A 27,095-nucleotide genomic window follows, 5' to 3' on the forward strand; every position below is an offset into this window, starting at 1 on the left:
GCAACTTCCGCACGGCAGGGCGACCGAAAACCGAGGATATTGCCTGCTTGAAAGTGGCCCAGTTCTCGAACTCGGATTCGTGGTTTGTATACCACAGTTTCGCCACATTAGCCAAGTAAAAGTTGACGGTGCTCAACATAGCAGCGTCATCCCACCTGTTTGGTCCACTGACTTTTTCGTAGGACGACAGCCAGTCCTCGACGTCCTGGTCTTCGGCGCCCGAAAAGATCGGGGGGTCTCGCTGGTGAACCGGGCCGGGGCAAGTAGGAGCCGCGAGAGGTGCTGTCTGTTGAGCAGCGTCAACTTGCATGGTCGACGGCAGCGTGCGGGATCGGAGTTCCAGGGTGTAGGTGATGCAGTTACCCAGCACGATCCACCAAATGTAAAGGGGGTTTATTGAAGGACTGAGCAAGCGGGTGGTAGCTCTGAAAGGAACGCAGGCGAACCCAGATGACGGTGCTTGATCGCCGATCTCGTGCCTTCTTCTTGTGCTGATGATAGCTCACCTGATGGTATCAACGTCTTTCTTATTCACTACAATTTGAACAAAGAAAAGAGGATAAAAAGATAGCTTGCCGTGGGCCGCAACCGAACCTGCAACCTTCCAATAACGTGTTCGATGCTCTACCAATTGAGCTACCATGGCAGCTATCCATCCATCCACTTTATTTGGTATATATATGTGAATTAAACGTGGGAGTGTCTGTCAGCGCCACCAGCAGCCATGAGGGCGAGTGTCTAACACTCTTTATCAGCCTGTTTGGCATGACGTAGCACGTGAACTTTATGCGAGCTGGAAGCTGACCAATAATCTCTCGTATGTTACCTAAAGGCACCAAGCCTGCCAGAACAAGACCCTCGTTAATAATTGAAGGAAGGAAGTGTATATTTAAGGAAGTGCATGATGGATCGTGTTCCGCTGCACGAGTTCACTCGAGTAATCAGATAAACCAGCCGGTGCGGACTATTCACAAGGAAAGATTAGTTTCTATGTAACATTCACTGTGTGGGGTGCCTCTGGCATTCATTGAGGTCATTATGTTTGCGAGCTTTGCCGGTAGCCTTAAAACTGACGTTGCGACCTGAAAATGGAGGAGGCATACTGTCGCTATCATAGGTGCTCTGATGTCGACAAATCGCGCTAATGAAGCAATGGCGCGCATAGTTTCACACAGCGAGGCCCTTTGCCTCTCGTACTCCCGTCGACGCACGTGCTTTGAGATGCGCGACTTCCTCCTCGGTGTCTGTCTTCCCCTTTCTCAGTCTTTCTGTGCTACTCTCTCCCCTATATATTTCCCTCCATCACACCTCTCCTCCTCATGCTCCCTTTCCTTTCCTTCCGAGGTGTGTGGGAGCCATACATCAAGGGACAAGCAAGCTTCTCTCATGATCCAGCTCCTTCCGGCGTCGACTCCCACACTGCAATGTCCGGGACAACCTGAAATGAACGTTTTCGGGAAGTGCATCAGAACTGTATTTTTTAGATGCGGAGCATCTTATACTCTCGCCTTGTAGTGCGCCGTCCGCGCCGTCCGCACCGCTTCTCGAACATTCGACAGCTGACGCGCGCGCATGCGCCGTCGCGCCGTCGCCCACTCTTCCACCATCTGTGCATCCCTTCCTCCTCTACACACCGCGCGCGCTTCACTCCTCCACCATCTGTGCACCCTTCCTCCTCTACACAACGCGTTCGACATCTACAATTCTCCTGATTCTCCAGTGGACGCGCATGTGGCGTCGCGCTTCGAGAACATTCAACAGCTGACAGTGCATGCGCCGTCATGCTGTATATATACTCAAGGTCGGCGCTCGCTCGCTCAGTTGCCGCTCGTCGGTTGGTTTGTACGGCGCGTCGACGTCCAAGGTCGCGGTGAAATGAATTCCAACGAATCCACAAACACAATGATCGACGTCGCTTCGACCAGCGCCACCCTTTCGCATACGTGTGTACGTGTTCACTCATTTAACACCCCCTCCTACAACCACGTTAACCAATTTAGCCATCGACCCAAGTAAGTCGCAATTTAACACCCCATTTCACAACCACGTTAACCAATTTAGCCATCGACCCAAGTAAGTCGCACTTTAACACCCCGTTAACCAATTATATGGTCCGCATCCTCCTCAGTGTTCCCCCGAGGGAAGCTGCGGGCAATTTTTTTCTACCGTGACCGGTATCGTTGACGTCGACCAACGCCAAGAAAAGAAACGCCGGAGAAAACACATTGGACCGTGTTCGCTACATTTTGTATGGCTCCTAAATCTGTTAGGTTTACTTTGTTTAACAGTTCAATAGGCTGCTATCACATTCATTGCTTTGGCCTTCTGCCGAAATGGGGATTTTTATTTCTCTTAACTCCTACCCTCATTTTCCCCCCTTTTTGTTCGTTTCAATGGCTTGCTGGGGAGAAGGTCAGATTTATATTACCTCGGCAACTCCTCCCCTCCTTTTTTTGTAACATCTCTTCACTGTCATCTGTTATACCCCCTTTCCTAGCACAATGTAGCCAGAAATTCTGAGAATTGGCTAACCTCCCCCGTCTTTCTCTTTCTTCTCCACTTTCAAGACGCTCTCATAACTCCCTTTAAGAAGTAAATATTCAGTCATCGTTCCCGTTATCCAGCATATTACATTAGTGACACCTTTCCGGGACTTGTGTGGCTAGATTTCAAAAGTTCTACTAAATTATTGGTTGTGCAACCACTTCTCAATTATAAAATTTTACGTAATATAAATATAACAATGATGATATATAACATAAATAATAAATAATGGTTCTACTAGTATTAATGTATATTATAATATCAGCCATGTTCACTCGTGAAAATAAAATAGTTTCAATATGTACATACTTGTAACTTGGTAAACAGATCTTCCCGTTGGAGTGCTGCCTATACATATCTTTTCTATGACATCTGTTTAACAGGATGCGCATATGTGAGTAGCGGTTAGTAAATATACAGAGCTTTGTCAGGTAATATATACGAAATTAATATACTATACCGTAGAGCTAAGATTTGGGGCACAGAAGCATCAGCTCGTTTTAAAGACACGAAGTTTTATATTACATGCAGCCACATACTTCCTGCGATACGAAGTATATTGCCGCAATAGCAACCCGCTGAACAACATCCTATCGATCGCCGCTCAGAAATGATACCCGCTTTGTTGTGACATTCTGTAGTACAAAATATCGATAAACTTTTTGTGTCTGTGCACTCGCGTCCCGCCGACAACAAGCTGGCGTGGTTTAGGTTTCGTCGTTTGCAGGAAGGGACATGAGCGGCGAAACAGGCAAGCTTTCTGTGGATCGACTTGTGTCTCGGGCAACAAAGCCCCGCTTGACGTTTCGGTATTCGTCTATTCGCGTTGTTTCGGGATTCGTTATTTTCTCTTTCGCCTTTTCTCAGCCACGCTCGTCCATGTCTTCTCGCTTAAATTCGTGCAGCGAGCCCACAGCCGGGACTTTATAATTATGTGTGGGCTGTCAAATGCGGTCGTCGTGGCTTGCAGTGAAGCTCCGTGTGCAGCAGAGCGCAAAGAAGAGCGTCTCAGTGACGATCACTTATAATCATAAGAAAAACAAAACTACTAGTGCGCTTGCTTCGAGGCGGGCAATACCACGTATGCAAGTAGAGAAAAATGAGGAAGCAAGCACGAAATAGAGAAAAAAAACAGAGGAAAAGAAACATACAAAGAGCAGAAAAGATATAAGAATAGAGTAAGAGAGAGGAAAAAATAAACGGAAGTAAAGAGAGAAAACAAATGGTGAAAGTGAAAAAGAAAGAAATGAGGAAAGAAAGAGAAAACCGAAGTGGAACGAAGGAGAAGCTGCCCAGCTCCGCACTTCCTTCAGCCTTGTCACCCCTAGCGTGCGAAGCTGCCTTGATTTTTTTTTTCAGGGGAGGGTAAGAAGGCCGCGCTGCCTTGCTGAACATCTTGACTATTATCGAATAAGAATATTTTGAATAATTTTCCCTACTTGTTTTTTGTTGTTGTTAAATATCCTTCAAGATCGGGAGTTTGGATGGAAGAGAGAAGGGCTAGGGCAATCTTTTTGACCTGGCGTGCAGTACTTTTGTGGCTAAACGTGCCGCGCTGGTCACAGTGTTCGACTGCTGACCTGAAGGTAAGGTAGTAAGTTTGAATCTGGTTATGACGGCTGCATGGAGGCGAATATACTCGAGGCAAGTGTACTTCGTGTTAACTAAAACAAAGTTATGCTGGGATAGTTAGTAAATCATTTGAAAAAAAAATGAATACAAACAAAAGGCACTTTCTCCCGCACACAGCATCGTGCCTAACTCTTACAACGAACTTTAGGTGTATTCTAAAGAGAACCCCAGGTGGTAGTAATTTCCAGTGCCTTCCACTATAAGGCGTCCATCGTAAATACTTCACGATTTCGGGATCTAAATCCCCGACAGATATTATTGCGTTAGTGGCTAAAGGTGCTAATGTTAAGTGCTATTGTGGTACCTTAGCAGGTAAGGTGTCACTATGCTAAGCTCGAGGCTGCGGGCTCAATTTCCCGCCACTGCGGCCATGTTTGGATTGGTTCGAGACGGAAGAACACTCGTGTACCGAGATTGAAATGCATGATTAGAGAACCTTAAGGGTGTTGAACGTAATAGGAGCTTACCCTTCGCGGCTTGCTTCATAATTATATCATGGTTTTTGGCCCATTAAACATGAATGATTGTCTACCCGACACAAAAATTTTGCATGTTTTCTCTGTTGAGATAGACAGCTAGCAATTCACTTAACACGGATAAGAAGCTGCCTTCCTCAAGCGCATGATGGCGAAGCGGTCATTCGCAGTTTCAGTTCAGTTCCGAGTAAGGTGAGACACAGAGCGGTTTTCGTGTAAACATAGCTAGTTGCACGCAGGAACACGTCCACATGAGAACCGCGTCGACAGTTCTTTTCAATGAAGGCGTCGTAAATACACGCGATTCACAAAAATGCACAACCAATTCAAGGACATTTGTACTCTCGTGCCCCCCTTTCCGTTAAAAAGGTCTGCTAAAAGGAAATCGCTCGAAAGAATCACGCGGCAGCCAACACACACTCCTATGCAGGTGGCCGCTGTTTGTTTACGCGAAAGCGAAATGCGCGTTTCACGTGTGGTGGCGTGACAGGCATCTTAGGATGCCTTTCAAGATGCCTTCAAGATGCGTTTTAAGATGCCACAAGTTATTTGGCGTTCAACATTTCTTATGACAACTTTATTGGAATGTTTATGACACACATTTTTTGCTCTTAATCTGCTTTATGTGGGTCAATCCTCAAGTTTCACACACACACACACACACAAAAAAAAAAACATCTGGCAAAATTTTTGCGCATTTGGTCGTACTCTTGATCTACAAAGATAATTTTTTTTATAAACACGTCAAGGGCCCGAGAGTCTGACAACACTGCCGCATTCGTGAGGGGCGACCTAACAAGCTTCCTGCCTTGCGAGCGTCAGTGTTTCGACCAACGATATTTCGTGGTCGGCTGCACGTACAATGAAGCTATTAGGGGTTTATTCAGTTCGGCATTGAAAAGTGAACGATTTGCAGCGGCGGAAGCTTAGACAGAAGACGACGGCTCTACTACACGGGGCTCATAACGTATCACACGTCGTGGCAAAATAGCAGTTGTTGGCAGTAGACAGGTTTTACAGCCAGCCACTTCGAGGGCTCATTTTGCACTGAAATATTTTTTATAGGAGCAAGCCCTTCAAACTGCTCTCGATACCACAGAAGCCTACTTAAAAAACACTGGACTTCGTTTGTCGCCCACAAAATCAGAGTTGCTACTGTACCGGCAATCTCGCCAAGGCGTTCGTAACTTAACACCCTTAGGTGATCTACCCATAGCGCTACACGCCAAAGATGGGCAGCGAATACCCCGAGTGGACTCCATACGCATTATCGGCCTCCTCGTCGAGGCCACTGGCTGTCATGCAAGAACAATTAAACATATCACAGCAAAAACAGAGAACATGCTCCGACTCATTCAGCGAGTCTCGGGTCGTAGACGAGGCCTTGGAGAGGCCAACCTTCTGCGCATATACCACGCGTTCCTAATGAGTCACATCAATTACGTCGCCTCTGCCCACAACTGGACGAAGGTAGAAAAGACGAAACTAAACACACTCATGCGCAAAAGCATTAAACAAGTCCTTGGTTTGCCTCAAAACACGAGCACTTCCCGTCTCGACCAACTAGGCATGCACAACGGCATCGATGAAGTGATCGAGGCCCAGACCACGGCCCAAGTGATCCGCCTCTCCTCCTCCAAGGCAGGCCGCCGACTTCTAAGCGAGGCCGGCATGTCCCCACACCCCTGCCTTGAACGCGCAGTAACCCTCCCCAGAGTTGTCCGAGCTACTTACATGGTAACCCCATTTCCGCGAAATGTCCACCCACAACACAACGAAGGCAGACGGCTGGCCCGCGCTCGCGCGATCCTAAACCGTACCGCTGCGAATCGCAACTCTACCGCATTCGTCGACGCAGCGCAATACGGTAACTCCTCCTCTTTCGCACTCGCGGTAGTAGATGGCGACGGAGCCCTACGCTCAGCCGCCTCGGTTAGGCTATCAACAAGCGCCATAGCCGAACAAGTTGCTATAGCTTTAGCGATGACCGACCCCTCACTCACTAATGTCTTCACAGACTCTCGCGCCGCCATTCGGGCTTACGAAACCGGCAACATCGCTCCAGAAGCAGCCCGCATTTTACAAACACGGAAATATACGGGCTCGCACTACCTCTCTTGGTTCCCTGCCCACATGGGCAAAGACGTTCACCCACAACAACCCAACCTCAACGAAATGGCTCATGATCGAGCACGAGAACTGACCCGCCGTGACGATCAATCAGCCACCGAAGAGCTGGGCCCAGACGTGCAGTTTAATGACCCACTACTCACCTTCCATGAAATTACCTCCCACTACCGACACAACAGAAGCCGATACCCTTTACCCCATTCAAAACTAGAACGCGCGCAAGAAGTAGCCTTTAGAATGTTACAAACGAGATCGTACCCATCACGGGGCCGACTCAGCCATTATAACTCAGACATAAATTCACAGTGCCCAGATTGCACAGAAGTGTACTGTTCACTCGCGCACATGCTCTGGCAATGTCCCGCGTTACCTCAGGGACCTCTCACCAGTGAGTCCGACTGGGAGGAGGCACTCAGGAGCCCCAATCTCCGAAACCAACTTAAGGCAGTCCAGAGGGCCCAAGAACTGGCGGAACGCCACCACGTTCCCGCCCCGACTCGGGCGTCGCCTACGGTAGCGGCTGCTAGGATGTCCCACGTGGGCACCCTGGTGGCTTAAACTCCTCAGGACCATATATTAAAGTTCTTGACTGACTGACTGACTGAGATTATCATGTATGTATTTACAGGCACTACAGAGCCCCTACTTCTATTTTTAGGTTAAAACTGCTATTTGGCGGGAAACCATAATATGGTACCTTCCTTTAACGTTGTTAGTGTCGGCGAAGTATGCCTGAAAAGACCAGGCGTTCATAAATGGCAACTATTTGCCGTTGGTCAAAGTTTGGTAGTGGTTCACGCGCGCTTCGATCGTCTAAAGTTTTGTTTTGTTCTAGGAGCATTGACGTACAGGCGTGAGCACAAGAGTACAGACCACGGGATCACGTGGCCGAATGCATCGATGCGCTATCTGGTGACGAGACGCCTGCTCCATTCTAAACTTTATATCCAACTCATACACATTTGCCGTAACGCTCATGATTTTAGTAATAAAATGTCCTTTCTACAACCGCTCAACATTTTCACTGGCCCAGTCCTTGGTCATGTCTTAGCACTCTTTGGATATTACTGGCTCTTAGGCCACCAACCACTGTATGTAATGACTGGCAGTGTGATTAGGAGCAACTGTTTCACGACTGTTTCATGGCAAGTTCTGAGACCTCCTTCGGGCTTTTTTTGTCCAATGTAGTTTCAGACGTATCTTCAGAAAGAAAGCTTTATTCCCCTAGTGGCCGTAACAGATATTTTAAAACAATTTACAAGCCACTATAGCTACTTTGTAACTTTCATATTGAGCAACAGGTCGTGGCAATGTGTTGGTAATTTTTTTAGGCGTTTAGACATTTCCATCGGAATAATGATTTCGTGGTGTAGTCAGACACGCCCATTTTATCTTACAAATTCATAAACACTATCTCCTTCTGAACTACAGGGAAGGTAAGAGCGGAGCTCCTCTACTTAACCACACAGTTTTTTTTTTACTACGCGCCTAATAAAGCCATGGTTAAATGCTGTCCTTACCTTAGAAACGAGATGAAAAACTTTGCAGGCACCACGTACCTTGGGAACCGATGTTATGCGAAGCATGCGGATGAAAGGTTACTGTGCTATAATTTTTTTTTTGAGCGATACGTTACGAAGGGGCGCTAAAGATATTTACAAATGTTGTACGCACAGACGTACGTTGAACAGTCACATATGTTTCATATAACTACTTGTTTACAGTTGCGCGTAACGATGGCAACAGCAACATGAGTTTTATCAACGCCATGGAAGCGGCAAGCTAATATGTATGGCTTGCGCTCGCGAGCATTGTAGCCCTGGACACTGCTACATCAATCAGTTGCAGTGGATGGTGCTTAACAACAAATGATGTTATCCAGGCGTGACGGCTGTATCGGAGTAATACGTATGTACTTTTCATAGAATTGGATAACCAGCACTGCCACCGCACTTGACGTTTCACAAACATTAGAGTCTACTTCAAAAGCAGTTTCGAGACGTAGCGTGGCTCTGTGCTAGATTGATTGGCACTTGACTGCCATGCAGAAGAGGGGTTTGATTTTTGCTAGGACCCCGACATTCATTTTTGGCATTCGTCCGGTCAACGCTGCCGATGTCAGTCAGCTTTATCTTAACGCGGTTGTGTGAAAATGATTAATGTATGTTCTCGCCGTTTTGTCAATCCCCCGAGGCATATTCCCACCTTCAGCCCTTCACGTTCCAACATGCCGCCTTATGACACGCAAGAATACTTTGGCGGGGTACTTAACTCTGTTCTCTTTCACACGGAAAGCGGCTAGATTAACCCATATATGCCTTTGTGGCCTACATGTAGGACACTGGAACTTCTCACTGTAACTGGAATGTTTTTTCTGTTAAACCCAACATATCAATCAATCAATCAATCAATCAATCAATCAATCAATCAATCAATCAATCAATCAATCAATCAATCAATCAATCAATCAACCAATCAATCAATCAATCAATCAATCAATCAATCAATCAAAAGTCTTTTTGTTCATCGGTATGCATTTGGTAGCCGACACTCTACTGCACAGTTTTATTGAAAATAGGTAAAGTGGGACTCAGCTGCTTGTTCGTATAGAGTTTTGTACCTAAGTAACGCTCCGCTTTCTTCGGGTTTCACTTTGTACGGCATCGTTCACTTCGAACTTGCTACGTTGACAGGAAGCAAACAGCCTAAGTGAACGTTACTCAGCTTTCTTTTTCTCCTAAGTACCATCATTCGATAACTGTGATAGATTTTGTGGCAGCATTAAAAAAATGGAGATCATATCATTTCTTGGTGACACAAACTTCAGTTTAAAGGAATAAGGAAGAAGAACAAACAGATAGGCAAACAAACACACAACAAACAAGCAAGCAAACTTCGAACAGCTAACAAGCAAGTAAAATGCGAGCAAAGAATGAGCAAACAACAAACAACAAGCAAACTCAAAACAAACAATATTGAAGAAAAGGGTCAATGATTTTAGTGGCACCTTGCATATCGCTGAAAATATTTGGCCCCCAAAATTGTTTGAAGTCTGTAATGGCACTGTGTTTTGACTTACATGATGTCGCTGTTACAAAACAAATGATTGCTAAAAAGTTGATTTTCTGCGGCGTTTTAGTGAAGCATGTCTTACATTGAACGGAACTCGATGCGCTGCACCGTGTGTTGGACTACTTCAGTGTTCCTTACTAAAATTGTTAGCCGTACATAGAGCCTAATAAGAAGACGAGCTTTCTTAACTCAGTAACAATGTTAACCTAATCACTCCCGATGTACCGTTTTTCCCATTACATAAAGACAATAAATGATCTAAAGCCCATTCATTTTTCAGCATATATGCATACGATATTGCTCCGCAAGTGAAATGAACATATCATTTAAAAAAAGAGATCTTCAGTATAGGCTTACTGGCTGTTCAGAACTAAGAAACCTGCGCATATATGCGCACGTTTCTTAGTCCAGGATAGCCAAGTATGTATTTTCCCTCCCGCTTCTATAGCCTGGAAGGATTCGCCAGGAAGGCGGCTCACAACATCGCCGCCGAGCAATGCACCAAGCGATGATTCTAGACCATCGCCGCCAGTTCTAGACAGACGTTAGTTAGACATGGCGTGAGGGACGTTAGTAGCGTTGGGCGCAGAGAGGACCTATATATTTATTGTTTGAGGCGTATGTGTTTCAATGCTTTCCGTGTACTTACATCTGTTTGTATGTAATGAAGGTTGTGTTTGTGTTAAGCGTACCTGCCTTCATGTGTTCATCCCACTTGCGCGAACGAAGAGTGCCGGGTGCATAAGCACACATCGTGACGCCCATCATTTTTGTGGTGGCTGAACGATCGCAGCGCCAGAGCCTCTTCTGGTTAAGTTTAGGAATCTCAACGTGTGGGTAATACATGGATTTCTGTAAACTTTATTTTTTTCGGCTTCGTTTAGCCCTGGAGCCGCTTTGTCACAATAGGAAATGTTAAGCAGTTCCAGTTCACCACCGTGACCTCTTTTGGGCCCACTAATTGAAATCGGTTCACGAAGTTCGCAATGATCTGTTTTATTATCCGAAACATAACACCAACAAAAACAATGAACGAAGGAACTAGTGCGTTTGAAGCCGCAAGCATGGAGATTAAGAAAATCTGTTTACTAACCTTAACGACGGCTGAACGGTCACTGTGCCAGTGTTCCCTTTTCTGGGCGGTACGGGACGCGCACCTTACAAGAATACTTGGCGTAGGCGTGCACATGCTCCGCCCCCGTAGCTTCATAAGACCGATGCTTGGGCTAGTTGGTAATTGGGAATCAACATATTTGTTCAGCGCAAGACTACGAGTAGTTACGGCGTAAGTACTCGTAGTCTTGCGCTGTGCAAATATGTTGTTTCCGTAGCTTCTCTTGCAAGGATAATAACCCGTTCATGCGCTGTCTGTCAGCCTGTGCTTGTCTCTTCGGCAGGCCCGGTGAATGTGCCGCATAGAAAGAAATGAAGAAAACCAAGTGTCATTATTATGAGCTCCGCAATAAATTCTAGGCTCATATACGAGTTATTTATGAGAAAGGTTCCACTCAAGGTATTTAAAAGCGAAACGGAATTACCTTTGAATCAATAACTACTTCACGAAAACTCGTAGCATGCTTGACCGGGTTCGTAAAGCTTTGCCAGCGTTGCCTGAGCCACTTATTTAAATAAAGCTGGCGTTAAAGCATTTTTTATTCTTTCACTAAAAGCGCGAGCACGCTATTTGAATTATGGAGGAAACTGGATTTCAAAGGCTCGGGTTCTTTTGCTGCAAAGCCCGAGTGAGAGCGTTTATTGCGAAGGCTTGCGATACGCAGCAGGTGAGGTGCCGGGCAGACAAAGCATCGTGTTGCACACTGATTCGCCATTTTCTTCGCGGACTTACAATGTTTCCGTTTCGAAATTCGACACGATCAACGATTTTCGAGCATAGCGGCTCCAACGAGGAGTTTGTTTTAAACTAATGTTGCCACGCACCACATTACTGACTCTTTATTACTGTTTCGTTCATTTTCATTTTACTTATGGTAGAATATGTTGGGGAAATGCTTACAATGCTCATATTTGGTCTCTCCAGGTTGTCCAGAATCCTCACAACCAATTTCTTCGGAAAATACGTTGAATGTCGGCACTAAGCATTGAGCTATAGTCAGGATTTCGCGCTTTTCGAGCCCATGCTGCTGTCTCCACTTGTGCAGTCGCAAACGCCGAAAATGAAGTGAAATCTGTTTATTGGGCATGGCACTCCCGAGAGACTATAGGTATACCGGGCATGTGACTACATAGCAAAGCAGGGTAGGTGACAACTCACAACTCTCGTATGTTGGCAAATCAAGATCTAATGTCGTCCTGACGTCACGTGAATGAACAGCTAGCGTCACTAATTGCGGGGCAAAGACTGCAAACACCTGGAGGGAATTACGCAGTCGTTATTTGTATTTTCGGTTATGGTTAAAGGGCCACTTACCAGGCTCCGTGAATACAAAAACTGAGCTTAATATTTTTTCCTGATATTTTTCGTCCTTCTTGGCGCACTACTGTGACGTAGACAGTAGTTCCCTTGACGACTACAGCGTACATGCTCTCGATATGTTGATATACGCAAATAACCACATGCGATTAGTCTTCTGCACTGCCTTGCCATGCAGCCGCTCATCCGTTTTTCTTTGTCTTGCATGAATATCATGCACAATCAACCGATCAAACTACAATTTTTTTTGTGTTTACAACTGCGTGCAGCCGAGAAGGGCGAAATCCTGATATGCTCTAGCGCTTAGTGCTGATATTGTTCACGTGCATTCAAGAACTATGGGGCGAGGAGGATGAATCGTGTGTATGAAGAAGAGGAGAAAATCATCCCTTCGTCTCTAGACGCGGGAGGGGGGGGGGGTGAGTGTCCCGTTAAGGGCAGTTTAAAGCATATAACCAGGAATGCGCAGATCGACCAAACGCACAGACATATTTATAGAATATTCAGTTTTTTTAGACCTCGTGGTTTGTGAACTTCTATTGCCGACGGTACTTTAGTTGCGTAGAGGGAATGTTTTCTGTGACATGACATACATTTCCGTAATTTCTGATTCACAGCGCATCGTTAGTGAGCAACATGGATTGATTAGCCTTCTATATTACACTTCGGTTATACACTTGAACAATCTGTTTTATTTTTTCACATTTTTATGTATCCACTTTCACTCCTTCACCCGTACCCCCTTCCTTCCTTTGTGGGGCGGCTCGAAGTGGCACCCCATGACATATTCACAGCTGATAGTTTGCGCCCACCAGTTTTGGCAGGATTCTTTTTTAGGGGTCGAAGCTCCTTAGGGCGTGGGCTGTGCGTCCCCTGTAGCCTGTATGTAGCCACCTCTAGTTTAGTTCTTACAGTGTTCACTAGATGGCGGTACCGTCCCCTGTATGTAGCCACCTCTAGTTTAGTTCTTGCAGTGTTCACTAGATGGCGGTGCCGTCTCCTGTCTATAGCCACCTCTCGTTTAGTTCTTGTAGTGTTTACTAGATGGTGGTACTTGTAGCTGATGATGAAAAGATGCAAGATGTTATAAACTAGAAAGCGGTACTTGTAGTTGATGAAAGACGCGAGATCTTATAAAATAGGAATGATGTCACATATGGCGCGTGTCATTGGTTGAAGGCAATCGTTTGATTCAGTGCGGCGACGTACGCTAGGGGGAGCGTTGTAATAAAATCCGTTAGGTAGTTATAAAGTGGGAAAAACAGGTATCCAAGCCTGCAGAGGTAAAACGGGGGCTTAGGCAGGGGTGCCCCCTGTCACCCTTATTATTCATGATGTACCTACAAGGATTAGAGGCAAAATTAGAGGAAAGTGGACTGGGCTTCAACCTTTCTTTAGTCAAACAAGGAAAACTTATTGATCAGGCACTACCAGCATTAATGTACGCAGATGATATAGTGCTAATGGCCAACAACAAGGGAGATTTGCAGAGATTGATGGACATCTGCGGTAATGAGGGAGATAGGTTAGATTTTAGATTCAGTAAGGAAAAATCAGCAGTCATGATTTTCAATGACAACGAAGGTAGGGAGCTTAGAATACAGGAGGTCACGCTAGAAATAACAGACAAATACAAATATCTGGGCGTATGGATAAGCAATGGGACCGAGTATCTGAGGGAACACGAAATATACGTGACGACTAAAGGTAACAGGAATGCAGCAGTCATGAAAAATAGGGCACTGTGGAATTACAATAGGTATGATGTTGTGAGAGGAATATGGAAAGGGGTCATGGTTCCTGCGCTGACGTTCGGCAATGCGGTCTTGTGCATGAGATCAGAAGTTCAAGCAAGATTAGAAATTAAGCAACGTGGAATAGGTAGGCTTGCTTTAGGAGCTCACGGGAATACACCAAATCAGGGAGTACAAGGTGATATGGGATGGACATCATTTGAGGGCAGGGAAGCTAGCAGCAAGATAAAATTTGAGAAACGATTGAGAGAAATGGGGGAAGAGCGTTGGGCTAGGAAGGTTTTCAGCTACTTGTACATGAAGAATGTCGATACAAAATGGAGGAAGCGAACCAGGAAGTTGACTGGTAAATACTTAGAAAACAGCAGGTGGCCAAACCAAAAAGAACTATCGGTTAAGAAGAAAGTGAAGGAAACGGAGACTGACATGTGGAGAATGGGCATGATTAAGAAGTCCGCACTAGAGATCTATCAAACTTTTAAGCAGGAAATTGCCAAGGAAAGGATCTATGATAATACTCGGGGTAGTTCTCTACTGTTTGAGGCCAGGACGGGAGTACTGCGAACCAAGACATATCGGGCCAAATACGAAGGGGTAGACACAGTATGCAGTGCGTGTGGAGAGGAAGAAGAAACTGCCGAACACTTGATAATGTTCTGTAAAGGGCTTCACCCTATAGTTCAGGATGATGGCGCAGAGTTTTTCAAAGCACTGGGGTTTAGGGACCGGGAGGGCAAAATAAACTTTAAGCGGGTAGACTTAACCAGAAGGAGGTTATCTGATTGGTGGCTAAAGTCAAGACACGAGTGAAAATTAAACTCTTCACTGCAAAGTACGAATCCTCAAACTCACTTTTTAAGGAAAAAAAAATAAATATAGTTTTTGGTTCATTAGGTGTTACGGCTTGGTGGCGCTAGCCACCGCCCGATCTAAAGGGTACAGCCATATCCATCCATCCATCCATCCGTTCGCTGTTGGCGCGCGCTCGGAGTCGCCGGATGGATAAGGCTGCACAGCGGAGAGAGCGCAAGGCGGCAGCAGCGCGCGCTCGCAGACAGAATCCCGATGTGCGAGCGCGCGAGGCAAGGGACATCGCAAGCCATCCATCGTCTAAGAACAAATAAAAGTTGATTTGTGTATATACACACACAGCGTTTCTCACGTCTTTACATGATGATCGACTGGGCGAATTACACGGAAGATTCACAGTTTACCGATGAATCCTTCCGGAGCTTCGCCCATTCATCATCATTCACCCCGTGAATATGCCGTAATTTTTTTTTCTGTGGCGTTCTGAGTATCCCTTTTTTACGAATATGCAGCGCAACTTTCCGCAACATATGCCTTTACCTAACGCTTATTACTTTTGCTTTTGTGAAGTTTGCTTCAGGGGTTGCGCTGCAATTGGCGGCTGACACGAAAGTCGTGAGCTGGATCCAGGGCATGGCATTTAGATGGAAGCAAAATGCTGGAATCTTGTGTATGTGCGATGTCAGTGAACTATAAAAAAAACAGATAATAAAAGTTTTTCGGAGCCCTCCACTAGGGCGTCCCTCAGAATCTGTGATGTCTAATTCTAGATGTTATTATTATTTTACTCTGCTTAAATGTATTTTCTTTACTGTGACCTCGTTAGTTTAACCAGTGTCTGCATTGAAAGTACAGATATATTGCAAAAAAAAAAAAACATCTTCCGGAGGAGTAAGTCGAGGTTGCCTAAGAACACGAGCAATTCAAGAGTGCCGCATTGTGCCTGCGTCTGTAGTGAAGGTCTTCTGAGGACACTGCGGAAGCCCACAAATAAATTTGCATGTGATGAATACAACGTCTTTGTTTAGAAGAAAGAATGGCTACCACAAGAGCGCTGGAAACTCGATCGATGTTGCCGACACGAGAGGAGTTGCATGTTGAGGAGCCTGCAGATGGAAAATGCATGCTGCTCTCGAGTGAAGAATACTTGAGGTGGTGCTTCGGAAGTAGCAACTAAAGTTCATTCTTGGAACCACTGTGAGGTCGGGCAAAGAATATTTTGGGCAGGGCAAAGAACAAAGCTTATTCAGTCGATGCGTGATGCTATCTTAGAAAATTTAGGCAGCTTCACTCTAGGGGCGTCAAGCATGACAGAAGTGCGGATCTGGGAAGCCTTCTTTGTTTCTCTTCGGTTTTTTCTTCTCGGTTTCTTCCTTTTCTCTTTTCAAGTCTTTTTTCTGTACTTTTATTTATGTTTGTTTCCATGTTCTTGCTATTTCTTTATTTATCTCTATATTTCTCGCTTGATTCCCCTTTCAACTTACTAACGTGATTAAAAAAAATAAAATAGCACGGGAGTGTCACAGTCGTTTTGAAAGTCCTGTTGAGCGCAGGAACTTTGGCAGCGCCTTAGTCGCTTTCTGGCTGGAATGTCGACCGTTCCCATTCTCTCCTTTTTCTCTCCTTACCTTTTTACGCCGATTTTACTTTCCCCAGTGCAAAGTAGCAAACTGGAAATGTTCTTCTGGTTAGCTTCCCTGCCTTTCACTCAACTTACGTGGCTCGTGTTGTTGTGTTTCCGTAGCCACAGCAGTAATGTCCACACTTGATATCACAATAGAGACACTCGAAGAACAAGAGCAAGAAGACTTCTCTGGGGCGCAAGGGCGCACTCAATATGCTAAAGCTAGCTAGGTTATATGCGGCATTGCTGCGTTACGCCAAGCAACGACGACAGCTTACGAGAGCCTGGCTCCTTGAAGTGCTCTGCACTTAAAAAAATTCTGCTTCGGCAACTTAACGTCCCCAAGACTGGTTAAACAGCTGAGATGGTGGCACCATATCGTCATTTCGTTGCTTGACTTTGCTCATAGCTTTTAGTAAAGCGGAGGTTAGCAGGGAGGCTTGCCTTATTTTTTGGGCAGATACCCGCCAAGCTTGCTATATACAGCTAGCTACTTCATTTTTACAGAGAACACTGTATACTGCTAGAAGAAACAAACAAACATCGGGCAGTGGTTTCAGGGGTGGGTTGAGTGCAGCGTCGGGTTGAACCGACTGCTAAACACCAGGGCCGCACGTTTCAGCTCTCGCTGGTTAACCACTTGTACGTAGTACATGCTTGGGCGGTGATTTTTTGAGTACACTGCATGTGAGTAGTGCAGCTAGCCCTATTCCTGTAGCACGTGCCCACTAGGAGCTACTTGGCACATTCTATCTAGTTTATAGTTATAGACGACCTGCTCATTCTGTAGTCAACCACAGGTCAGTAGCGGAGCTTCTCCAATTTCTTCGGCACGTACCACCCCTACGCTGGTTAGAGAGAGTTTCTTCATTTTTAGCGGGCTCAAGGTTTCCGGAGGTTTACTTTGGCCGAAGAAATATCTGCTTTTCAAACTGCGTGAACCTATTAAAAGCATGTGAATTCCACGTGCGGGAGTGAAAAGTGAAAACCAACGCAGACATCGGTGGAGAGTTTGGGAACTAACGTGGCTATAGAAGAAGCAGGTGGTTAGAAGTTGTTAGAAGGTGGTAGACGTTGTTAGCAGGCAGCAGGTGTTAGAAGGTAGTAGAAGTCCCACGGCTTTACACTGTGCCAATGTTGTTTGAAAACTTTGGCGAGACTTTTTTCATTGGTCTGCAAATCGAAGCATTGAATAGCCTTATATTGTTGATTCCGATAGCTTTGGTGGCCTCTGTATATATCTTTCGACAAAGAGGCGTGCTCGGTGAATTGATTCTCGAACAGTGAACACTTCCACATTCTCATGCAGCCACCATTACAGTGCATTGCAATATTGCATCTAAGCGACATGCACCTTACTGAACTGTGGCCTAATTACATACGGGACTAACATAATCGGCAAATTACGCAAGCCTGTTTATTTTGTTCGCGAAGACGCGTTTTAACGGCTTAATGAACTTAGTTTGCATTGTGCACAAGTTGACCCATACTGAAAGAAGCGTTCTTTATTGCGCATATAAATACTCTACGACCATATGTGCAGTGTAAAATATATTGGTTTTAGTATGTTTTTTGTGGTAACAATGTGCTCTTTCATTCCTACGTGTAGGTTTACCAACCACTGCCCATACGTTATTACTGTACCAACACGCAGTTGTGGCAGTACTCATGAACCTTGCCCGCAGACCTGTATGGTTGTAGGTAGGTATAAACTTCATTAAATCGCTGAAGAGGTCGCACACCTAGTTCTCAATAAAGGATGGCCGCGCGCCGCTGACACGTCGGAACGGTATGGCCAAGCCTCACTGCCGCGTAGCGGGGTTGCCTGGGACCACTCTTAAAATGCGAATACAGTTGCTTGCGATATCTTTTGGTCCATGTGGAGACGGCTTTCTGATATCACGCTTATTTTTACTATCTATTCAAAAACTATACAAGAGAGATAGGGTGCATAACATCAATAAGGCACCTTGACCTTTCTTAGGCATCTCAAAGACACAGGGGTAATATTTCGCTCAGAGCAGTAGTGACAAACATCAAATTAGTTTCAAAGAAATCAAAAAGAGAATTTTTCCCTGCTGCACCCTGTTGGCCTTTTTGATCCACTCAGTTCGACGCTATCCAAGCAGCATTTGCACCCGCAGCACATTTCTCGAATAAAAATTACACATCCAATTCCTGTCATGGTTCAAGACAGATTTTGTTTTCACCCTTTTGTTTTAAGTCTGGTCACGCCCTTTGGCCAATGTTCTTGCTGTTGACCAGACTAATAATATTCTGACCTCAATCGAAGTGAGCCATCAGCTTGAATAAATCAAGTCAAAGCATAGCGTTCATTGGCAGATAGTATACTTGATGGAAGTAAAGCAGGAAGCTTGCAGCCCTCGCCTTTCAGGTTTGAGTTCGCACAACTTGAGTGTTAATCAAAGCGAGAGCACCACATGCGTGAAAGTATAGTCTTGACAGTGAAGAAAATTGTTGATATCTCGTTGATATTAAATAACAACTTAACAGATAGATCTTAATTTACCGGCACCTGAATTAGACTGGCCTTTTGAGAATACTGACTTTTCAGTATGCGACATAAATGATAACTGAGTCATCGAATGAATTTCGCATTTCATCCTACCGAAACACCACACACACACGCTACGGTCCGGGCCGCCGTAGAAACCTTTATGTTGACTCCATAATATTCATAAATTTTCGATCCAATATCACTTCATATATTGAATTTTACGTATTTAGGGTTGACACTCCATATAGTTTTAATATTAAAGCTGTCTTAATATTTTTATTACTTGAAGTTACCAGCACGAAAACTGCACCCGAATACTTCATGAGGGAAATGAGCCGAAAGTTAAAGGGTTCATTCTGGTCCCAAAAGTGATTGAACACAGCCTGCTTGCAGATTATCAGTGAACCATGACGTAAATCTCCATGGCACTGCATGAAACTGACCGTTGGCGCGAGCTTACGAAGGAAGAAACTGTGGCCGAGAGGGTTGAAAAGTGGCTTACTTTTTTATGTTATGCCACTTCCTTGTCTCGTGCAGCACCTACCTTATCCTGTGAGTACGTTTTTGTTGCAGCCCATCTCTGGAAGCTACGAAAGAATGTAAACACCCCCTATTTTACGTAGTCTTTCTCATTGTTTTGCTAATGTTGGCGGTCCCAGCACAATCTTGTATCTTTCGGGTTCGTGTCTGTGGCATCCTCTTCCTGACGTGACACACCCTTAGGGCTGCGCTGGAGAGTTCTGGTGGGGCATCCTCGATCAAGCCAACCTCTCGAACGCTCGCAAAAAAAAAAAAAACTTTTTCGTTGGGCGTCGCTGTTGAAGTACGACAATATGTGCATTGTTAAAAGATGGAACTCAAGGGATAATTTTTTCAGTCATATGTGGCTGATTCGTCCTAGCGCACTAGTAAAGTTGTCAGTATCGCTGAAGATATTCCTATAAAGCAGAGCAGTTTGAAGGAACACTAAAGGTAAATAACAATTTACGTCAGAATCAATTCGAAAGATCATTGTTCGAAAAAGTTCGAAATGTCAATATTACCATAAGCAATCGACATCAATGTTATCAAATACAATACCGCATTCGCCCCGAGAGGGACATTTCGGAGCGATCCTGATGCCGTCAAGAGTATAGAGTACAATTAATCACAAGTAATTAAAACAGTTGTCATAAAAAAACTTTCCGTGGATAACAATATGTAATAATATGCTGCTTGTTCATTTTTGTTTCATTCATAAAAACAAATTTGTCTCTGCAATGGCGAACGCCGTGAGTGGTTAATTGTTGACGTGTTGATGTGCGCGTCACCAAATAATAGTTACGATCATATGGCTTAGCCGTCGCAAGTATTTGCCTCACGTGCTTTGTTCTTGGACATTACATTAGATCTTATATATACTCTCTGTACAACATGCCTGGATGAACTGGATGTATTAAAAACAAGGAACTGATGGGGTCTCTCATGCATTGCCCTACGATGAATTGAAAGCGAAAGCAATCTTACTCTTCCTCGCATGCAACAAATTGATCATGCCCCGCCATCCTCCGAAAGTTTTCTGCCCCTAACGTCACTCCGTACTGCCGATGTGTGAAACAAATAGGTGCGTCGCATGCGTGGGTGTGTGCGTGGAAGGAGGAAGACAGCGTAGTTAATATGATCACTCGTCTGGTGGTATAGTTCAGTTCGGGCAAGTAAATATTGCTCGCAAGTAGCTTCAGGTACCGGGTGGGTTTCATCAAGTAACTCCTGTTTATCTTGTTTATCGCGCTCGTGTGTCCTACCTGTGTCTTCCGTGTGTCTTTTACAATGAAAGCTGTTATGAGATCACAACTCTTGCCTCGCGCAGCACCGTAGTTGTCCACCGCCACCGCCACCGGTGTCCCTAACACAACACGCGAAATTAGCAAAAAAAATCCCCCATATCAATCAATCAATCAGACAGAATTTTGGCTATTTGTGACAACGTAAAGTAGTAAAATTACCAAAAAGGCCTCTCATGCGTCACCAACGCAGTGACGGGGAGGAATGGCTGTGGAAACATCACAATTTAATGAGTGAACGCGTGAAGAGAAGTTCACATCTTTTTGTGACATCAGGTTAGAGTAGGAAACGAAACTAGCTCTTAAAACACAGAATTAGGTATTCATGGCAAACTCATGCTCATTCGCAAATGTCTTAGAAGTTGAGGGCTTGGCCTTTCATTTGAAGCAAGAAAGTACCTGGATGTTTTCGTGTCAGGTACACATTTAAACGACATCTATGAGAAATTCACTTAGGAAATCTTAGCTGACCAGGTCACTTACGTCTAACACCCAATGTATACCATTGTTTTGGAACAGTAGCCTGAATGAGTAGGTTACAGAGAAACGCACATATTTTATTTGTCACGGATATTCAAAATCAAAATTCTTATTTGGCCGAACTTGTGGCCTGTAAACGGAAGGATAAACTACAATGAGCAATGCACGCGGTACACTGATATCGGCGAACGGAGTGTCGGCCGTCATTAAACTGATCAGTTGTAAGGCGTGTGGACATTAATACATGCGGCATCGGAGTTTCGAGCGTTATCGCTAGCGCTTGCGAAAGCTCTCCAATGAATTTGACCATTCGCGTACTGCGCGTAACCTAGTAACCTTAACAGAATGATCTCAGCCATTCGTGTGGCTTCTCGCATATTGCGAATCGGTCTACACTGATTTTTGCTTGCCGCTTGTGCGGGTGTAACTGAAATACATAAAAATGAGAGAATAAACGTGTCTGGCAATATACTGCCGATGTGTGAAACAAATAGGTGCGTGTGCCCGCGTGGGTGAGTGAGATCATGGATGAAGGGAGACAGCGAAGTTAATATGATCACTCGTCCGGTCGTTTAGTCCAGTTCGGGCATGTAAACATTGCTCGCAAGTTGCTTGAGGTACCGGGCGGGTTCCACCATGTGGCATCTGTTTATTTCGGTGGTTGGTATTCTTTTGATGTCTTCCGGACCGGAGGGCTATTTGTAAGTTCAGCATTCCGATAACTTCATTAGTTGTATACGCTCGACTCACTTAACTAAGTTATCGGATGGCTACAACTACTTGCCGTAAAATCATGATATTCAAGCTTTCCTTATTGCTATATTTAGAGCGTGCAGTCATCGAAATAATAGTATTGTTTTATTGACTGACAGCACTCTTTGCGGCGCGTCCGATACCCAGGAGACTTTGCAGCACATGTTCTGTGACTGTCCTCGCTACGCTGTGCAGAGACGATCGCTCGTCTAGACAACAGAACGATCACACTTGAACGTATTCTCTTATGTAGCCCTGAAATGCCAACGATAATAAAGTAAACTAGGAATTGCAAAAAAAAAAAAAAAATCCTAAGGCCAACGGACTTGCCAGAGCGGTGCATTCCTATAGTGATGCCGTCTACCACCCAAGACTGCCGCTCTGCGCGGTAACGTTATGTGTGCGCCGCCCTCCCTCCTCTTTGTTTATTCTAAATAAAATGTAGACGATGTGCCATCTAGTACCTCTTTATTATGCGTATATCTGCAGAAACTGCTGGCTTTCTGAACATCCCAATTTATAGAATATGCACTCATTTTCATTTGTATTAAGCACATAGCTCTAGTTCATCATGTAATGTCTTTGATATGTTTATTTTGGTTAATAATACTGCTACTACGTTCATTTATTACGTTATTTTGGTGGCTGTTCTTAAAACATCAGCATATTTACGTCCCCGTTGCAAGATATGGCCGCTCCTAACATGGTATAGAATGGCAAGGTGGTTCACAATTTAATGTTACTAAGTCAGCTTAGTTAGCACAGTAACACTCTCTCTTTATTCCTCTTATTTCCCAGTCAAAATTAGTAAACAATGTCGCATTGTTTAGCTAAAGCTAAACACAAAGCGCTGTTCTGCTCTGGTGCATGTGTTACGCTTATGACCGGAGTGTCCGATAGAAGGTCAGTCAAGTTTGCTACGGCTTCACACTTTGCAGTACGGTGTAGTTGCGTTAAGAAATAATAATAAAAGAAGGCAGCTCCGTTCTCGGGGTGCAAGCCTGTAGTAAGTGTGGAGCTCGGCAACCTTCTTTCTCGTCGTTCTTGTTTTCTTCCCTTCTTTTCTTAATAATTCCTTTTCCTTTATCTACGTTTTAATGCTTTATTTATACATCTTCCCTTTTCACATTTTCTCTGTTTGTATTTCACTATTGTTTCTTCTTTCTTTCTGTTTTTATAACTGCTTTTGCCTGTGTTACTGCAAGTGCAGTGGTTGTAGTTTTGTTGATGAGGGTAAGGGATCGTCATCGAGGCGCTCGAAGAACCAAAGGAAGAAGAAGACTTACTCCTTTGTGCGAGCACGCGCTGAATATGTTACACATGGAGTGTCACGTCAAGTGATGACGACAGCGTACTACAGCATATGACAGCCCGGCCCCCTAAAAACCTTCTCACTGAATAATATTAGCAGCCATAGTTTTATGTCGAAACCAGGACAGTACACGGGCCTGTAGCATTTCAACTCACTTGAAGGGCTACCACCGTGGCTGGGACGAAAACAGCGACTTCAGTTTGGATCCGAGGTCGAACGCCACAACACAAGAACAGAGCAAGAAAAATATTGTCACGAGACTTCAGAAGCCGTAGGGTGAGGTGTAACTTCAGCCTATTGCAACTTCTCGTGCACCATGGATTGAATGAGTTCTCGTAGGCAGTCGTTTCCAGTTGTGGCGCTAGAACGTTGCTGAAAAATCTTTTTTTATAGTCCCAGCCTCGGTAAAAAACTCCATGACTGTCTTCGAAGGGCTGCGTACCAAGCCGGCAGAGCTGTTCCTTAACCCCGCGCGTCAGATGCCGCAACTTTTTATCCTCCGCCATTTTTGGGTCAGCTCGTCGGAAGTTCCATGTCATGTATGTGGTAACCGTTTCACTTCGTACCTGGACACTAGTTTGGATCGCTCGTTCCACTCGTTTTGGACGATCAGTACCGGTGTAGGTCTCCAAAATCCTATGACGGAACTCGCACCACGATGTCTCGCAATTTTGATACCATATACGTGCCCCGTCCTCCAGGTAGAAGAAGTAGACATGGCCCGGTTTTGCCGCACTGTCCCATTGGTTCAAGGAGGCTACCCGCTCGAAATTCGTTATCTACTCTTCGGCGTCTTTATGCTCCATGCTGTGGAACGCCGTCATCACCCTCTTCAGCGTGTACCGGTTCGACATCGTGGTTCCCGTGCGTGTTAAGCTATTTTCACCGAAGCGCTCATCATACCTGTTGAAGTGGTGGGGTCCGTATCGTTGACTTCCTGTGGCATTCCCCTGATTCGAACGGCTGGCCTGATTCACGGGGGTGTTAACTGAGACTGGACACGTTGGGGGACTTCCTGCAAGGGTCTGCAATATCCAGGAAGGTTACCCAGCAGCTCCACCAGTTTGTCATGGTACTTCAGAAGTGCAGGGATCCTTTTATTTATTTACTGTCTAGCCAGATCTCGAAAAACACATCCATCACGGCTGGCTCTCGAGTGAAGAAGTGCGTGAACTTCTCTTCTTCTCTAGGGACAGATCCACTGTTGCCTTTGACCACTGTTGCTTTTGCATGCAGGTGGCATTATGAACGTCAGCTGATATGTATAGTTAATGATACCAAAATTTAAACACAGACTCAATTTCAGCCATTTCTGTAGCCCCCCCCCCCAAAGCACGAAGACAAATCCTTTAGCTAGTAATATTTATTGCTGGTGTTTAACGTCACAAAACCACGATATGATTATTAGAGACGCCGCCGCGGAGGGCTCCACAAATTTTGACCACCCAGGGTTTTTTAACGTGCGCCGAAATCTAAGCACACGAGCTTCTCATATTCGCCTCCATGGTTTTTAGCTAGTCCGATAGCGGCTCTATATACCTGCTAGCTTCAGCGCCACTGTACCGTTCTTCTGTGGGCCTAGCCGAAAGCCTTTCGAATGACTGCACGCTGGCGCTAGACCTTGCTATCATTCTCTTCGCGCCGGAAGCAGCACTGCTGTGGCTTCCTCCCTTTACGACCGTCTCTGCGCGACGACTTCTCTGGGCGACACAGCTGTCATTGTCGGTGACGATGCCGGGACCATTACGTGAATACTTGCTGGAACCGCTGAAGCCAGATACCTATGGGCAGAGTCGATTTATATTCGTTCTATTTTATTAGAGCTCATGCTTCTCTTGCAGTGCTTACTTTTATTCGCGGGGCACGCCTGTGATGAATTTGTTGGTTTCGGTTATGGCTTCACAGAATAAGTGTGTTCCTTATCAGCACCTTCTCGCTTCACCTCTTCGTGTCCGCCTCACTTCCTATGCGGTGTCCTCGTATTTTCATATTTTTTTGGCACACGTTTTGCCGAGCGTCACACATAAGGTCACAGATTCTTCAATTATTGAAGCGGTCTTTGACCTCGTCGACGCAACATCTTAGTCTTGCTCAATGTAGGGTTGAATAAAAAATCTTATTATTATATAACACACACACACACACACATTGACCAAGGACAAAAAGCAAACCGGTAGAGAGTAGGCCAGCAACTAGAACCGAGAGGTAAATCTTTGGGGAGGAGACAATAAAAATGGGAGGGGAATGTGAATAAATGAACAAATTTAATTAAAAGTCCGGCAGTTTCTTTCGGGCGAGGTAAGGGGAATGTAGGGATAAACGAATGTGATAGAGGTTACCTAATGACAGAAAACCACACAAAATAAAGTAAGAACCCGGAAATTGTTTACATGCTTGAGTTCGTGTTTAATGTCACAGGCAACATTCCTTCGTTCTCTTTGACTGGAAAGGCTGACAATCTTCGAAGTCGTGCCATACGTTCACAAGTTGTCGCGCGGTACGGAAAGGGTGATTGAAAAATTGGGAAACGACGTCCTTCGATTTCAACTCCCTGAAAGATTTTTGGTGTTATGCCCTTCCAGCAAAGAGAGACATTTTCTACATCAAACCAATGCAGGCATGTAGCGTGCATAACTGATTTTTGTGCGCTAGTTAAAACCGTGCTGTGGAATGGTCGACGTGGGGCAGACGGGACGCCGCGTAAGTAAGCACCTAGTGAAGCACTCGAACCATTTCAATTCTGTTCGTAGAAAGCGCCTGCCCATTTCTCATCTGGGAAAAACTGCAAGCTGCTTTTTGATCGGGTGAAGGTGTAGGTAGGAAAGAGGGTCAAATGACATGGGAAATTTGGCATTACGCACGAATAATGAAACCCAAGGAATGTACAGGGGAGATTAATAATGGTTTCTTAATTGTAAAGAAATCGTTGTGTAAGTGCCACTGGTAGTGAGACATTGTCTTGAAGGGCGCGTGTATTATGAGCCTTCATTTTGTATAAAATGCGAAGCATTTTTCAGTGAACTTCGGTGACTTTGAGCGTATTTTTTTATCTATCTAGCCGCCTACTACTTTTAGCTCTCGTGGACGTTTCGGTAATAGCACCAATACCAAAATTGGTATTACATAACATGACTGTATGAAGAGCATATTTGACTAGTCAGAACATGAAAATCATGACATGTATGTCATGAATATAATGATTTACATTTCATGGTCCTGCAGCTCTTGCGGTGGTTTCGTTCACATGGCATGTTGCAAAGCTGGTATGATATGACATGATTGCACGGCAAACACCAGCGACAGACCCTAATATAAAAATCGTAACATGCGTGTCATGTAACAACATGACTACATGACGCGGTCATTATGCGCTAGTCGCCGTTTCGCTAGCTTCACTTATACCAAATTTGGTATTACAGGACGTGAATGGATGACGAAGGTATGATACTGGTGCGAACTTGATAAACATGAGATGCGTGTCATGTAACAACATGACTACATGCCACACTCATGATGAACTCGCAGCCGTTTCCCTAGCTTCGCACATACCAAGGTCGGTATTACGGGACATCAATGGATGACAATGTTATATGACTGGTGCAAACATAACGATCATGACACGCGTGTCATGTAAGAACATGACAACATATCATGCTCATGATACAATCGCGGTTGTTTCGCGAGCTGCACATATACCAAATTTGGTATCACGTGACGTGAATAGACGACACAGGTA

The sequence above is a fragment of the Rhipicephalus microplus genome, chromosome 9, assembly GCF_043290135.1.
Source record: "Rhipicephalus microplus isolate Deutch F79 chromosome 9, USDA_Rmic, whole genome shotgun sequence".
Lineage (NCBI taxonomy): Eukaryota > Metazoa > Arthropoda > Arachnida > Ixodida > Ixodidae > Rhipicephalus > Rhipicephalus microplus.